The following is a 13,528-nucleotide window of genomic DNA, read 5'->3' on the forward strand; positions in this document are numbered from 1 at the left end:
ACACAAGAAATTGAAGCTTTATGTAAAACGGTATTGCAGGATTCTGGTGTGCAGCCGGAGAGGAAAGTCCATTTGGATTTTATGGAAGTGAGCCCTTTGCTTGCCATAAAGAAATAACGTGAATGAACACCAACACCGGGCAGTCGCTTTCCCAAAAGGTGTTGCAGAGTGTTTTCCAGCGAAGATTTTTACAATGGAGTCAAGCATTATAAAGTCTTTGACTCTATTCAAAGGCTACTGTCATTTATCTATATGTGATCAATTATTGTTTCATATCACAGAATAGTAATAATAACTTCAGATTCAGAATTCATTATAAAGCAGGAGGATTTTTCCAAGAGGGTGGTGTCTCTTTGGGACAAGGAGATGAAGAACCGCTCCATAGAACTTGTAATAGGAATAATGGAAAAGGACAAACTTGTCTTCCCATTTCTTTTTACTGGGATGTGCACACAGGTTGCCTTCTTTTACAGGCTAGTAAGTGGTTTAAAGTTTCGGAGCTGCACATTTAAAGTTTAGATCTTACTTTTGCACTGAAGAGTGGAAGTAGCTACAATAACTGGTAGTGGACATAAAGTCATTTGTTTCTGAGCTTCTAATAGTAACAGATTTCAAAAATTACACTTACATTTTGGAGCTGGTGGAACATTTGAGGGATTTATGTCTAACGGAATTTGCATTCCATGTAATTTGGATTTAATGACTCGGTGTAACACAGGCAAAAGGGTTTCTGAGTATGTGACTCTCCTTTTCCATGGCACAGTAGGTATTTCATCTTAATTTTTGGTTGCATGCTAAGAAATCAGTATATAAAGCAAAAGTGAACAGATACTTAAAAGGAAAGTATCAGAGAAGTTGAATAGTCATTTACTGGGTTAGTATTTAAAGCTGGCATATATTTTTGAGTGGGAAAGGGCTTCAGAATGGGGCAATTCACAAACCACTTCTTCCCCTTCAACAGCTAATTCAGAGACAGCAGGTGCATAAGCAGCCCCTTGGAAAGAGGACCAAGTGTAGTTTGTGACAGAATTGAGTGGAGATGATCCCAAGCTGAAAGTCAAAAGAGGATCTTCTAAGTTCACCGAGTTACCTGTCATTTTGTTCCAGCGCCTAACACAGGTAAGAGGCTTCTACAGAATCTGCATTTCCCAAGCTGTTTTAATATGTGAATCCTAACCCTTATTCGTCGATGCCTTCAGGTTTTCAAACCAGTGATGCAGTGCCAGGTACCAGTATCAAGGTCGTGGTATTTTTAATGGGCTTTAAAGTATCTCTTTTGGCAAAATCAAGTCAGAGAGCCATTGCATTTGTCAGCAATCTTACAGTAATGAATGCATATGCAGAATATGTTTGGGACCAGAATTTGAGAGTAAGAGAGGACTGTTTCTTAAATCTTTGTATCTCATTTCCATGTAAATCAGGAGAAATTTGAGTTAAGCAAGAGGTCTACATCAAGGTGGGAAGTGGTGTTGGCTATTGGCCCCTTGCTGAAGCTAATTCCTGAAGAAAGTACATTTGGTCCTGAACTGTGTTGCTGCTACAGAATATATACACAAAAAAACCCCCAAACAACACAAAAAACCCAAAACCAAACAAAAAAAACCCCTGAGAAATTCCAGCGTGCCTTTTGAAGTGTTGTGTATAAACACTAGGGATCAGGCTAGAGAGACTACCTGCACCATGCAGACTGGGCCAGCTGCAGGCAGCTGTGCGGCAAACTGCTGTCACTGGGCTGATGCGCAGAACCCTTCAAGAAGGCGACGAGGGTGGGAATGAACTCCGTGATGCAGATCCCCACCCTGAAGTTTCTTCCTTGCTCCTTTTCAGTTTCACAAGGTGCCAGGTTCCTAGGCAGACCCGGGCTTTCCTTTTTTCTTTATATAGGGTGAACCGTGCAGTCCATATAAAATGCCCTGCCATGCGACTTGAGAAGTCATGTTTGGTGGGACTGGGGGATACGCCCTGTGTCTGCTCACTGGATGGACAATGCATTTTACATCATGAAAACTGAGGCTTGCTTTGCTCCATCATCATTTCGTGGGGGTTGAACAGCAAGAAAATATGCGATTCTATTCTCTGTGGCTTAATTTCAGTCAGAGATAGGTCTTTAGGGCAGTAATATCCTTCTTCCTCAGCTAACATACCCACAAGAGCTCTATATTAAGATGTAGGCAGCACACTGAATGTGTGCAATGCGTCCTATTCCGACCCCCCCACCCCACCGAGTGCTGCTTCCTGTGAGTGACTGCATGATGCCGAAGCACAGCAGTACGTGGCTTTTGCTGTCGGAGAAGACCCCCCTCAAAATGAGGAGCTGTCTCTGCAGCTGCATGGGCAGAGAGAGACGGGGTGCTTCCACGGGGCAGCAGCCACAAAAGCCGCTTTCTGACAGTGTCCTTATTCCTTTATCATTAGCCCTAATGAAGGGGTTTTGTCATATTTTTTTAAAAAAAAAAAAAAAAGGAAAAAGAAAAAAGAAACTGAGAAAGAAAAGAAAAAGAGAAAAGAAACAGCCAAGAAGGAGAAAAGATGGGGAATAGTTGGGATTATCTCTGTGCTGTCTCTCAGGTCCAGTGACAACACGACTACAATGGGTAGCTTTCAGGACTGCATATGGTCTTCCTTCCGAGGGAGTTGATTAAGCGACTCCGGATGAAATTGAAATCCTGTGATTTGACCTTTGTCTGGCCTGGGAGGGCTGCAATTCGCATAACAATTTCCTTTTGTTCTTTGTTTGGAGTTATTAATCCAACATGAGCCTCGAATTAATCAGGGGTAGTGCGTTGTTACATTTCTAATTCACAGCTCCACTGCTTGTGTCTTTTTTAATTAAGGCCGAATGATAGCAGGCCTTAGCCCCTGATTGCAACACTTACTAACCACACATTGAGGGATGAAGAGGCTAAATAGGCAGAATGAGATTACTTCAAGGTTTCACTTAATTGTTTTCTTCCTTTAAGTAAAGAGCACTGAATGAACATTGTTAATGCCAGGCTGGGAGTATTTCTTTTATATGTGTGTTATGCGCACGCGTGTATGTGTGCGTGCAGGGGTGGGGGAGGTTATGACGGGTGCACCGAGGACTCGGAGCTCTAATGGCTCAAGGGTTTGTAAAATTGAAGCCTTTGGTTATTGATTTAAACCATTCCTCCCACCTCCCCTGGGGGGCAGGGGCAAGGGTAGAGGAAGGAGGAAAAGAGTTGAAGAACATTCAACTTAAGTTAGCTGCATGGATTTTCTTGTATCCTGTGTGAACCCACGTGTTTATGTAGTTTTTCTTGCTGTTTGCTAGTCGTTCCAAGGTAGAAAATGCAGGAAGATGCTGAAGAGACGTATTGGAGAGACACAGCTAGCCAAATCCTGAGAGTGGTAATAATGATAAAATAAAGACGAGGCAGTTGTGTTACACACCAGATTTTGCTCATACTGAAGGATGTTTGAGTCATGTTTCAAAAGCTGTTTGTAAATTTGTAATGTCGGAGCGGTTCAGGGCCACAAAGGCGCAGGTGCTATTCCAGGGGAACAGTGCAGATGATCTCAGTTAGATTCATGCTGGATAACTCAGCCTGTGCCAGCCACTCAGAATGCTAGAAAAGAAAATGCACTGAGCGCCCAGCCTTGCAACATTTAGTTGCACAAATAATTCTGTTAGTTTAAAAAAAAAAAAAAAAAAAAAAAAAAGATGATGGGATTCATATTGCAGGATCAGGCCCAGTGTTTTGGCCTCCTATGGTGTAGTACTTTGGATATGAATGTTATGGAAAAAGGTTAATGTTTAAGGTCTCAAACCTTCAGTTGCTGAATATACAGAAATCCCATTGAATTCAATTTGTGTTGTGCGCCTGAGATATCAGACAGAGCTCTGTAATTGCGGGAAACTAACTCTTCCTGAGTTTTTTCATCCATCCAAGGAGCTGGATGGATGGGGGAAGTGCTTGCTTGGAAGAGTTACTGTTTCTGTGTAAAATGGCAAGTCGGTGTTAATCATACCAGGCTGCACAGATACAGAGCTGCCGTTCTGACTCTGGCACGGGATATACAGGGCAGCAATACCCTTCCTGCTTTTCTGAATTCTCAGTGCGCGGTGGCTGTTCCACGCAGGATTGTCTAAGAATGCAATGATAAAACCTCTAGATAGATTAAGCAAAAGTAGCGTATAAGCTCCAAAGGAACAGGCTGTATATTCAGTCTTCCACAGAAATGTATATTGTATCTGGAAACGAAAACAAACTAACACACAAATCATTAGGTCTGGCCTTTAGTTGCTGCAGAGAAGCATCAGTGACTCCATTTCTTTCCATGCTCAGTCATGTCAACACAGGATTTACACTGAATTGGGTTCACAGGTTCAAAGCCGTTTTGGTTACTTTCCTGTTCTGTTCTTAGGTGCTGCCTGATCCTGTGTGTCAGGAGACTTCTGGTAGATCACCAGCTCCCGTGCAGGGAGAGGTCAGTGGGATAAGATGATGCTCGGCATCTGTTGGAATAGGGCTGCATTAACTGGTAGTTCAAGTACCTTACACATAATTTTGTTTTTCAGAACCAGTTTTGATGCTCTTGCACTGAGTAACACCTTATTCTGCAAGTGCTCCTATTGAATCAGACTTTGCATGGAGAGAATAGTATTAGGTATGAGTAAGCACATTAGAATCTGACCATCAATCACTTACCATTGTTTATTTCCATTTAAAGACTGAATGTTTCACATTCGTCCACCTTGTTCTCTTTTTTCTTTGGAATCTCTGCAGACCAGGGCATGTTTGTTTGTAGTAGACACATTTCCAGAATCGAAGCCTACTTTCAGTGTCATTCTGTGTCTTAAATTTGCGTGCTGCTTTTTTTAATTATTGTTTGAAGGTTCACTGTCATTGATTTAAAGGTGTCACATTACACTTCCAAAGGGGCTTGGGATGAATGGGTACCCCCGTGTGTTTTTTGTGTGAGTGTTTTGAATAACATCTTAAAACCCAAAGTCCGGTCTGTTCTGTCTCCTGTTTAAAATCTCATGGCAGCACTCATTAGAATGGGCATATTTGGAGTACTTCGGAAATCTGCTTCTTTTCCTTATCCTTGAATAGCATAATGTTCATCATTAACGTATTCAGTAGCTCTCCTCAGCAAACTTATAATAGCATTTAAGTGCTTTGAGATCCTTAAAGATGAAAGAAGTTGTATAAACAGATGGCAGCAGTGTTACAATGCAGCTTTGGATGGTTAACCCTCATTGTAAACGGTCTTGCAGGACCTTGCTGTACAGCTAGAACCAGGTACCCTGTCAGTGGTTTTCAGCAGTTGGTTTGCTCTCTCTGTAATACGACATTTCTAATTCAATTAGTCTGTGAAGGAAGTTAGGCTTCTTGTCATACTCGGGAACCAAAGGACCGGGTCAGGGTGTGTGATAATGCGTTCCTGTCCTTGCCCAAAGAGGCTGTAGTTGCACTTATTTAAGGGACGATCCATTGATCAGTAGTCTTGAACATTTGCAGCTGCAAGTCAACAGTGACAAGTCCACAAATAAATAAGGAATGACTTTTGTTGCGGCTGCTGCTGTTATTCCTGACAATTTTAGACAATCTGTTGCTACTTATGAAACATTTCTGTTGAGATCAAAACTGCCCTGAACTCCTCTCCTCTCTGCTCCGCTCCTCTCAGCTCCAGCGGGGATGTGCTCACCCTCACAAGGGTGACTTGTGATCGCAGACGTGAGGAGCACATCCCACGCTGGAGCTGGATGGAGAGGAGAGTCTGCGTGACAAGTCACCCTTGTGCAGCAAGATGCCGAGTTTCGGCGGCAGCACACCGGCCGTGCGGCTTCTCCACCGCGCGTGGAGGTGCTGACACTCCTCCTCCTTGAAATCAGTGGCAGGTCGGCCCCGGCCCGTTAGACTTCTCTGCTCTCCCCTTTCGGACATAAGGTAGAGATTACGATTAATGGTCCTTTGAGTTGCTCGGCGCTCCTCCCTCTGCGCTGTCTCCCCGTGATCCCCCTTCCCGCGCCCTCCCTCTCCCCCCATCAATGGGAGCCTTTGATGTCGCACAAGAGAAGACTGTTGGCTAACAGTCTGGAGGCTGCTTCGTTTGAGCTAACCACCACATGAAAACAAATGCGATCCATCATATTTCATTAACTAGCTGCCCCCTGTTCGGGTGCCCTTTTTTGATGTCAGAGCGCATCCTGACAGAAATCAGAAAGATATGTGTGATTAAGACCAGTAATAATAGTTAGTGCATTGTATTGTAAATTACCTTTCTGGGCCCCGGTACTTTATCAGCCCCACTGGCCTTGGCTTGGGTACATTTTTGACTACTCTGTATATACAGTGTATTAGCGCAATGGAGATCATTATGTGGCCTGTATTTGAGTCATTTTTATTTAAGATGCCAAACAATAAGCTGTTGATTGGGGGAACAAGAGGCGAACAATAATGTTCTGTGTCACATAATACACCACCATTTTCCAGCTTTGCTTTAGAAGGGCCCTCTTTATTGTTTTTGTATAAAAATGGTTCTTAGGAGGAGGAATATTTTGCTGAGGTATGTCATTATTTTGCAAATTTCTATTATCTCATCATGTTGTCTTCATTGTAAATTGCAGCTAATTAGGAACCTAGTTAGAGCCCCAGCTTTGAGGCTGGCTTTTTTGTGAAAAGAGCCCACCGATTACCGCACTACAAGAGAGGAAGGGAGAGAAAAAGGAGATTAATCTGGTTACCTAGGCGACACTCGCTTCCATCTGGGAGGAACAATACATTTTTGTTTCCTTGGCTCAGTTCAGATCTGTTTTGTTTAGGGGGAAAAAAAGAGAGCGAGAGGGAGAGGGAGGGAGAGAGAGAGAAGGGGAGAGAGGGAGAGGGAGAGGAGGCAGCCCCACAACAATGCCGGACTCTGTCTGGCCCCGGCTTACCCGCTTCCATCCCTCCGCAAGTTCGGGGTCTCGGGGGAGTGGGAAGATGAAAGAGATAAGCTCCAAAGTTGTCAAAGGTCATAACCTTGCCACACAAAGCCAGCAGTTTTACTTCTAAATCCCCTTCTCCCGAAAAGCACTTAATGAAATAATATACTGTGCTTCTCAACACCCCATAGTCTTTATTAAGCAGCAAGGCCCCCGAGATGGTGAATTTAAGGAGTCGGTTGAAACTTCTGACTAAACAGTCGCTGACTCGGAGCGTCTACAGTAGATGTGCTGGGGTTTTTCTGAGCGAGAGAGACAACTTTTCTTCCACTGTCTCTCCTTAGCAGCATTGTGGCTTCCCTGACACGTGTTTTATAGCTGCCTTCATACAAAAGGCAGAGGTCTGTGAAGGCAGGGCAGTCTGATTTTTATTTTATTTTTTTAAAATTTCTTTTCAGTTACCTTCACAAGGTCACGGTTGAACAGGCGACAGCAACCTGTATCCTTCCTGTTGTGCATCAAACTATTAAACCCTTGTACGGCTTTTGCATAGGGTAGACAATGCACCACGTTATTTGCTGCTTATTTTGGAGCAGCTCGCCAGAAAAAGGACAGAGGTAATAACCAGAGCTGATAGAGCCTGGCTAAAAACTCAGAAATGCTCACAAGCTCTTGAACTGAATTGGCTAAACCCATAGCCTTTTGATAAGCATAATGCTTTCTCCAGGTGTTATGTCATCATGTATAATGTTTTGCTATCTGGTAGCATTATGGATGATGACATAAAGTCACAAAAATATCGAAGTTACCAATTTTAGCTTATCTGAGCTTTCCAAACCAAGACTGTGCTGATAAAATCAGAACAAGTATGAGGTTAACAACCCTAAACCTCCTGTTCTGCATTGCTCTGAAGTACTTGTTCTTATATTTTTTTCCTCTAAAGAAGCTTCTAAGAGCTGCTTCAGTGATGGTGTGTTGCTCCCTCCGACTGGAAATGACAGTCATCATGTTAAAAAAATTGCAAATATTCAGGAGGAAAGAATGAATGAAGATACGACAGCTTTTTCACGTGGGTAGCGTGAGGAGTCTTGTAATCGAAGTAATTTCAATTTCCAGTTCTGCCACGTGCTTTCTGTGGGATCTTGGCCAATTCATTTGGCCTATTTCTGCCTCAGACCTTGACCTATAGAGTAGGCAAAGCTATATTTCTCTACCACAGAGGATAACTTGAGTCTTAATTAATTAAGGACTTACAAAGCGTTTGAGATGCTTGGATGCAGGGCTCTGTGTAAATGCAGAATATTTAATCCTTACCTATTCTGTTTCAATAAATGCCTTGTTGGGTACACCTGAACCAGTTCTTCTGAGAAGAACTCTCAAGTGAAAATTAAATCAATCATACTTGACTCTGTTAATTGAAGAGACTTGCTGAGATGTTTTGCAGACATTTGGATGGAGCAGTTGTCACCTCACAGACAATTAGCCCAGTGTTAGCTGTCATTTTATAAGCTCTGAGGAGAGTGTCCTCAGTTGTTCCGCAACACGTTAAGATGAGGCGGGGGAGGAAAGATGGGTATACATTATCTGTGTGCAAAAAAGAGAAGGGACAGTACTCCTCAGTACACAATTGGTACTGTTTGAAGGAGAGATTTGAGTAGAGACTGTTAGCAGTATAAAAAAAGGAAGAGAAATATTTTAAAAGTTTGTTTAAATAGCATTTTTGTATTTTAGTAGCAATGTTCATTCTGATGGAATCATTAGAACCCTCCAAAATTGTGTGTGCGGGAATCTTCACCCGTTGTTAGAGAGAACCAGCATGACTCCACATGACAAGTTAGAGAAGGATGTTGCTTTGAACTATTCTAATTTGGAGAGACTGTAGGGTTACCCTTCCTATTCTTTGAGATGGGTGAGGAGGGGGCATTTAATCACTTTTGTTGACCGACACTGTTCTTACATCTTGTGGAAAAGGTTGACAGTGATGGAGTGTGGACAGAGCCCATTACTTGTTAAACAGACATCATAATTTGAAAAAACAAAGTCATATTACTCGTACTGGGATGTGCTGCATATACATTTAGTCACCAAAGAGCATTTTCTCCAGCTAGGAATTATCAAGGAAAGAGAAATATAAAGAAAATGCAATGTCACTTTAAGTGACAGCTAGGGAGAAACAAGAGTACGTTTCAGTCTGATAAGGTTTCACTTGAGCTGAGAAGATCAGGAATCAAGAATCAAAAAAGAAGTTTTTCAGAAAAAATTTCCAGGGTGGCCCTGGCATGAGGAGTTTTTCAGAGTCCTGAAGCTACAGAGATGGAAGGATCCTCCTGGAGAATTGTTAAAGTTTCCAGAAAGATCAATGTCTGCTTCAGCCCCCATATAAAAGCTGAGCATTTATTGGCAAGCCTGTACCACTGTCATCCTAACAAAGAATTCTGTTTCTATGCATGCAGTTCTAAGTAATGCTTAGATCCGTTTCATTGTCTTCAAATGGAGGAGATCTGTTATTCCAAGGGAGGGAACTGCAAAAGACCCCGTTTCCTCTCATGTCCTGGCACTGTTGCTAAGGCCTGCAGTACTATATATTTGTCTAGATAGATCCAGTTTACAGTTGAGACAGTTCTTACTGCCCCAACTAGCTAGTGTTTTTGGGATGGTCAAGGTGAGACACTCCTCACTGCAGGCTGCAGTCTCACAAGCTGTGGTAGCAGTGGCCTGCTGCCCACCCGACACCAGCCTGGAGCATGGGATGGGGACAGATTTCCAAGAGGAGGGCCAGGACCTTCTCCTGGAGACTCTGATGCTTCCCTGGAAGATCTTTCTGTCTTTATTGCTAATTGGTGTAAAGTCTGCTTGGCTCCATCGAATCTGACAAAATAAAACCCAGAGGGGAATATTGCTACAGCCGCACATTACAACTTTCATGTTGCATTTTGGAGCAACACAGAGTGTCATCTTGAGCTGTTAGTCTGAAAGTTCCTCAAAGGGTTTCTGTTCAGGCCAGTCCCTTATCAAAGCCAGTTTAAGAAATTTAGCTCTTAAATTTCATGTCTTTTGAAACTCTTTTTCTGTGTTGTGTAATGGTTTCCCTGCATTTCCGGTCCATTACTTGTCAGTTCTTTTTGGGAATGTCAGATTGCATAAAAGTTGCTATAAACATTCAGCAGAGCTTGAAGCAGCCCCTGAATGAATTCTGTCTTGGCAAACCTACTCCTTTACCAATACAATCTCTGAATAATCATTGCAAGGACCAAGATCTGTGTTATTTCTATGTTATTCTGTAGTAAAGAATTGGTAATTATTTTGCATATAGAAGTTTGAGGAGATCTGAAGAACTCAGAGGGACAAGATATAATAGCTTATGTTTCTTGGTCTAGCACTTTTTTAGACAATTTTACCTTCTCTTTCAACTTAATGAGAAATTTCCCCGGGAGAATAGGATGTGTTGCAAGCATGCGACCGGTCTGCCACACAAGCAACCCCTCAGCTAGCCACTAGCAGTGGACAGTTCGGCTGTTTAAATTGTAGTTAGAGTCAGAATTAGGTTGGAAAGAACCTCTGAAAGCCATCTGGTCCAACTCTTTAGTCAGAGGGCCAACTTGGGAAATTAGTTCATGTTGTTCAAGGTCTGTCTTAGTTTCTGGGCACCTGGTCCAATGCTATACCACCCTCACTGTCAATGGTTTTTTTTTTTTCTATATATCTAATTGTTATTTTCCTTGTTATTATTGTTCTACTTAACAATATAGGCTGGATCTAAAAACATTTTAGTCAAGTTTCAGGGTAATGTTAAATCTTCTATCTGTTTGGTAGAGGGAATTTACATGGTACGGGATTGAGTGTTAGTGCAATTATTGGCAAACATGGAAGATGCACACTGTGGCTGGGTCCCCTGAGGTGACAAAATTATTGGTGCATGTTGGCTATCAGAGAATGTGGTGCTAATGAGTAACCACCTCTCTGCCTCTGTCTCACTAATACAGCTATCTCTATCCTGACAAAAGAGAACAAAGGAGGGGAGGAAAAGAGAGCAAGAAAATCCTTCTTCTGTTATTAGGTAGCAAACAGAGTATAAGAGACCAGTGTGCTACATGCACGTGACCAGTAGATAGTCATGTGGTTTATCCCTTTCTAGGCCACACCACATCAGTGGCTTGACTGGGGGCAATTGAAAAGGAGTTAAAGGAAACAGTCACTGATCACTTGTACTTCTTCCTTACTTTATTTTTATCCGTGCTTACCCAGTGCTAAAATTAGAGGACTTCCTTTGTGTGTAATTTTTATTTTCTCTGTGAACAGGGAGCCTAGATTCTCGTGACTGAATAAATTTCCTACAGATAAGAGCTTTCTTTAAGACAGGCCCTATCATGTGGGCACTCTGTGAGACTGTTTCTCTGTTCTGCTTCAACCCCTTTCTGCTCCTTCAAAAGTGAAAAAGACCAGTAGAAACAGATTTTGAGGAAATACTCTTGGTATAAAGGGTTTCCCAGGTTAATATGGAACCAGCAGAATAACTCTGCTTTCCTCTGCAAATGAAATTGTTCTCTATTAGCTCTTGAGAGAAGCTCACAGATACACCCTCTATTTCTTCACAAAACATATGTTAGAGATCTTTGAAGAGGACTTCAATACAGTGCACAGAGATTTTATTGGCTTCTTCGTTAATATGCTTTGGTTCAACTGTCCGTAGAATAAAATAGAAGTGTTGCCAGCAAAGACAATTCAAAAATCGTAAGTCCCAAAATGCAAACTTGGGATAATAGTCCTGGTATTATAAACCAATACATCATGCTTCCCTTTGCCTTTGTGTTTCTGAACTTAAGTGCATTCAGCTGATGCATTCTGGGCATTAAAACTAAATCTCAAATTTTAAAAAGTGAAGCCCAGTGTGATCTAATGTGATCACTTCATTAGAGGAGTTGCAACTTTGAGAAAAGCACAGGCACTGGAAGGTTTGTGAATAATGGTCAATCTCAGAAGACTCAAAAGTCAGTTGAGTTTGGATCAACTCCTGAAATCTTGAGCAGCTGCCTGTACAATTCAGGCAATTAAATGGATTTTCCAATGAACTTGCTAGGATTTTGTCTCCTGCTTATTGTTTACCAACGTGCACATACTTCCTGTGATAGATGATGACAAGAGAAGGGGTACATTTTCATGGAAGTACTATGAACTTAACAAAAAAAAAGAGAAAGAAAAAATATTGGTAACAGAAAAGTAGCAGTCAATTGAGGGTTTTTACAGTAGATATTTCATGGTGCTCTGTCAAGTCCCCTCCCACAGTGGTTCTCCTTCAGCAAGTTTATTAGAGCCATCATCTAGTTGCAAGTCTTTTTTTTTTTTTTTTTCCCCTGTCTCAGAATGTTGTACCTGCTATAATTCATGTACAATGAATGACTGAGCAGGGAAAAAATAATAGTTTTTCTGTTCATTCCTATCTCTGTTGCATACACTTTTGAGAGATTTTATTCTCCTCCTGATCCTGCTAATATTTTGTTGTGTGCTTGACTGTATGTAGGTCAATAGTTTGCAGGTCTGGGGTACTAGTTAATGTCATTCTTGCTGAAAAGACCCTTCTAGACAACAAAAGGGGAGTGCAAAAGTAACAAAAAAGAATGTAAAACATAGGCATTTAAAGTATATACAACATTTACCAGGCACTCAATTTGAAACATTTTATATATGTATTTATTTTTAATTGAGCCATTTAAAAACGTCAAGTTGATTGGCTTCCTTTCAGAAGATTGTTCGGTAGCATTTTCTTTACTAGTGCCCCCTGTGGACCTGCATACATTGATTACTCTTTCTTCAAGCTTTCAGTCTGGAACTTTTCATCACATTGATGAACAGTAATTAAAAAAAAACAAACAAAGGGAAATGGAAGGATTGATGGTCTTCCACACTTTGAGGAGTGAAATTGTAAGCGAGATTTAAACAGAAAAAGACAAGGAAATTAAGATTTCTCAAGACTTTTTCTTTCTTAACTGTGCCTGTATTTGGTGTTACAAAATTCCCCAAACTAGGCTGATTGCATACATTGGATTGACTGAAGGCTTTGATAATTTAGTGTAAAAATCAAGTACGCAGTGCAGTATTCTCCATACTTTCTGCCGTCTCATGTATATTCTGGCCTTTAAGGACAGTCTTTCTATAGACAGTGCTTTGTAGTATGTAAATGTTTCAGCAGCTCAATGATGTCTTTGGCCAGCAAGTCAATAAAACTTGCTGCGAATCTGCACATTTTCTATTGCATTCAACTTTTATGCTTCCAGAGTGAAGATGATTAAGTTTTAAAAAGTTTGGAGAACTTGACTTTAAACGTTGTTGACAGTTTCAGGAATCATTGGGCAGCCTGACATAATGTTATTCATGATGAGAGAGCTGTCAGCACAGATCAGGAGTGGTACCAGAGAGAAACGTAAGGCGATATTTTCACTATAGTATGTGGGGATTTAGCTGTGCAACTTCTATTAATAATGGGAGTTTTGCAGTTAAATCCCCAAGCATCATCCTGGAAAAAAGTGCTGAAAACATGCCCTGTAGTGTAGCTTGAATGAATTTTTTTGTTGGCTGTTGTTTGGACATTGAAGATCATCATGTCTGAGCAGTGGCTCTGGTTCCAGTTTCCTTCAGGTG

At 41.5% G+C, this 13,528-nt stretch overlaps 1 protein-coding gene across 10 annotated transcripts in view; it reads left to right on the forward strand.

The window, feature by feature from the left end:
* SOX5 (SRY-box transcription factor 5) overlaps positions 1 to 13,528 on the forward strand; it is a 655,394-nt gene that overhangs the window by 313,168 nt on the left and 328,698 nt on the right. For 9 of the 10 annotated variants that reach the window (XM_054804269.1, XM_054804526.1, XM_054804608.1 and 6 more), the window contains one exon: positions 962 to 1,119. The exons of the other annotated variant lie outside the window; for it this stretch is intronic. The gene's annotated coding sequence lies outside the window, so the exon portion shown is untranslated. The remainder of the gene's footprint in view (positions 1 to 961; positions 1,120 to 13,528) is intronic. 10 annotated transcript variants of the gene reach the window in all.

Source organism: Grus americana, chromosome 1 (genome assembly GCF_028858705.1).
Source record: "Grus americana isolate bGruAme1 chromosome 1, bGruAme1.mat, whole genome shotgun sequence".
NCBI lineage: Eukaryota > Metazoa > Chordata > Aves > Gruiformes > Gruidae > Grus > Grus americana.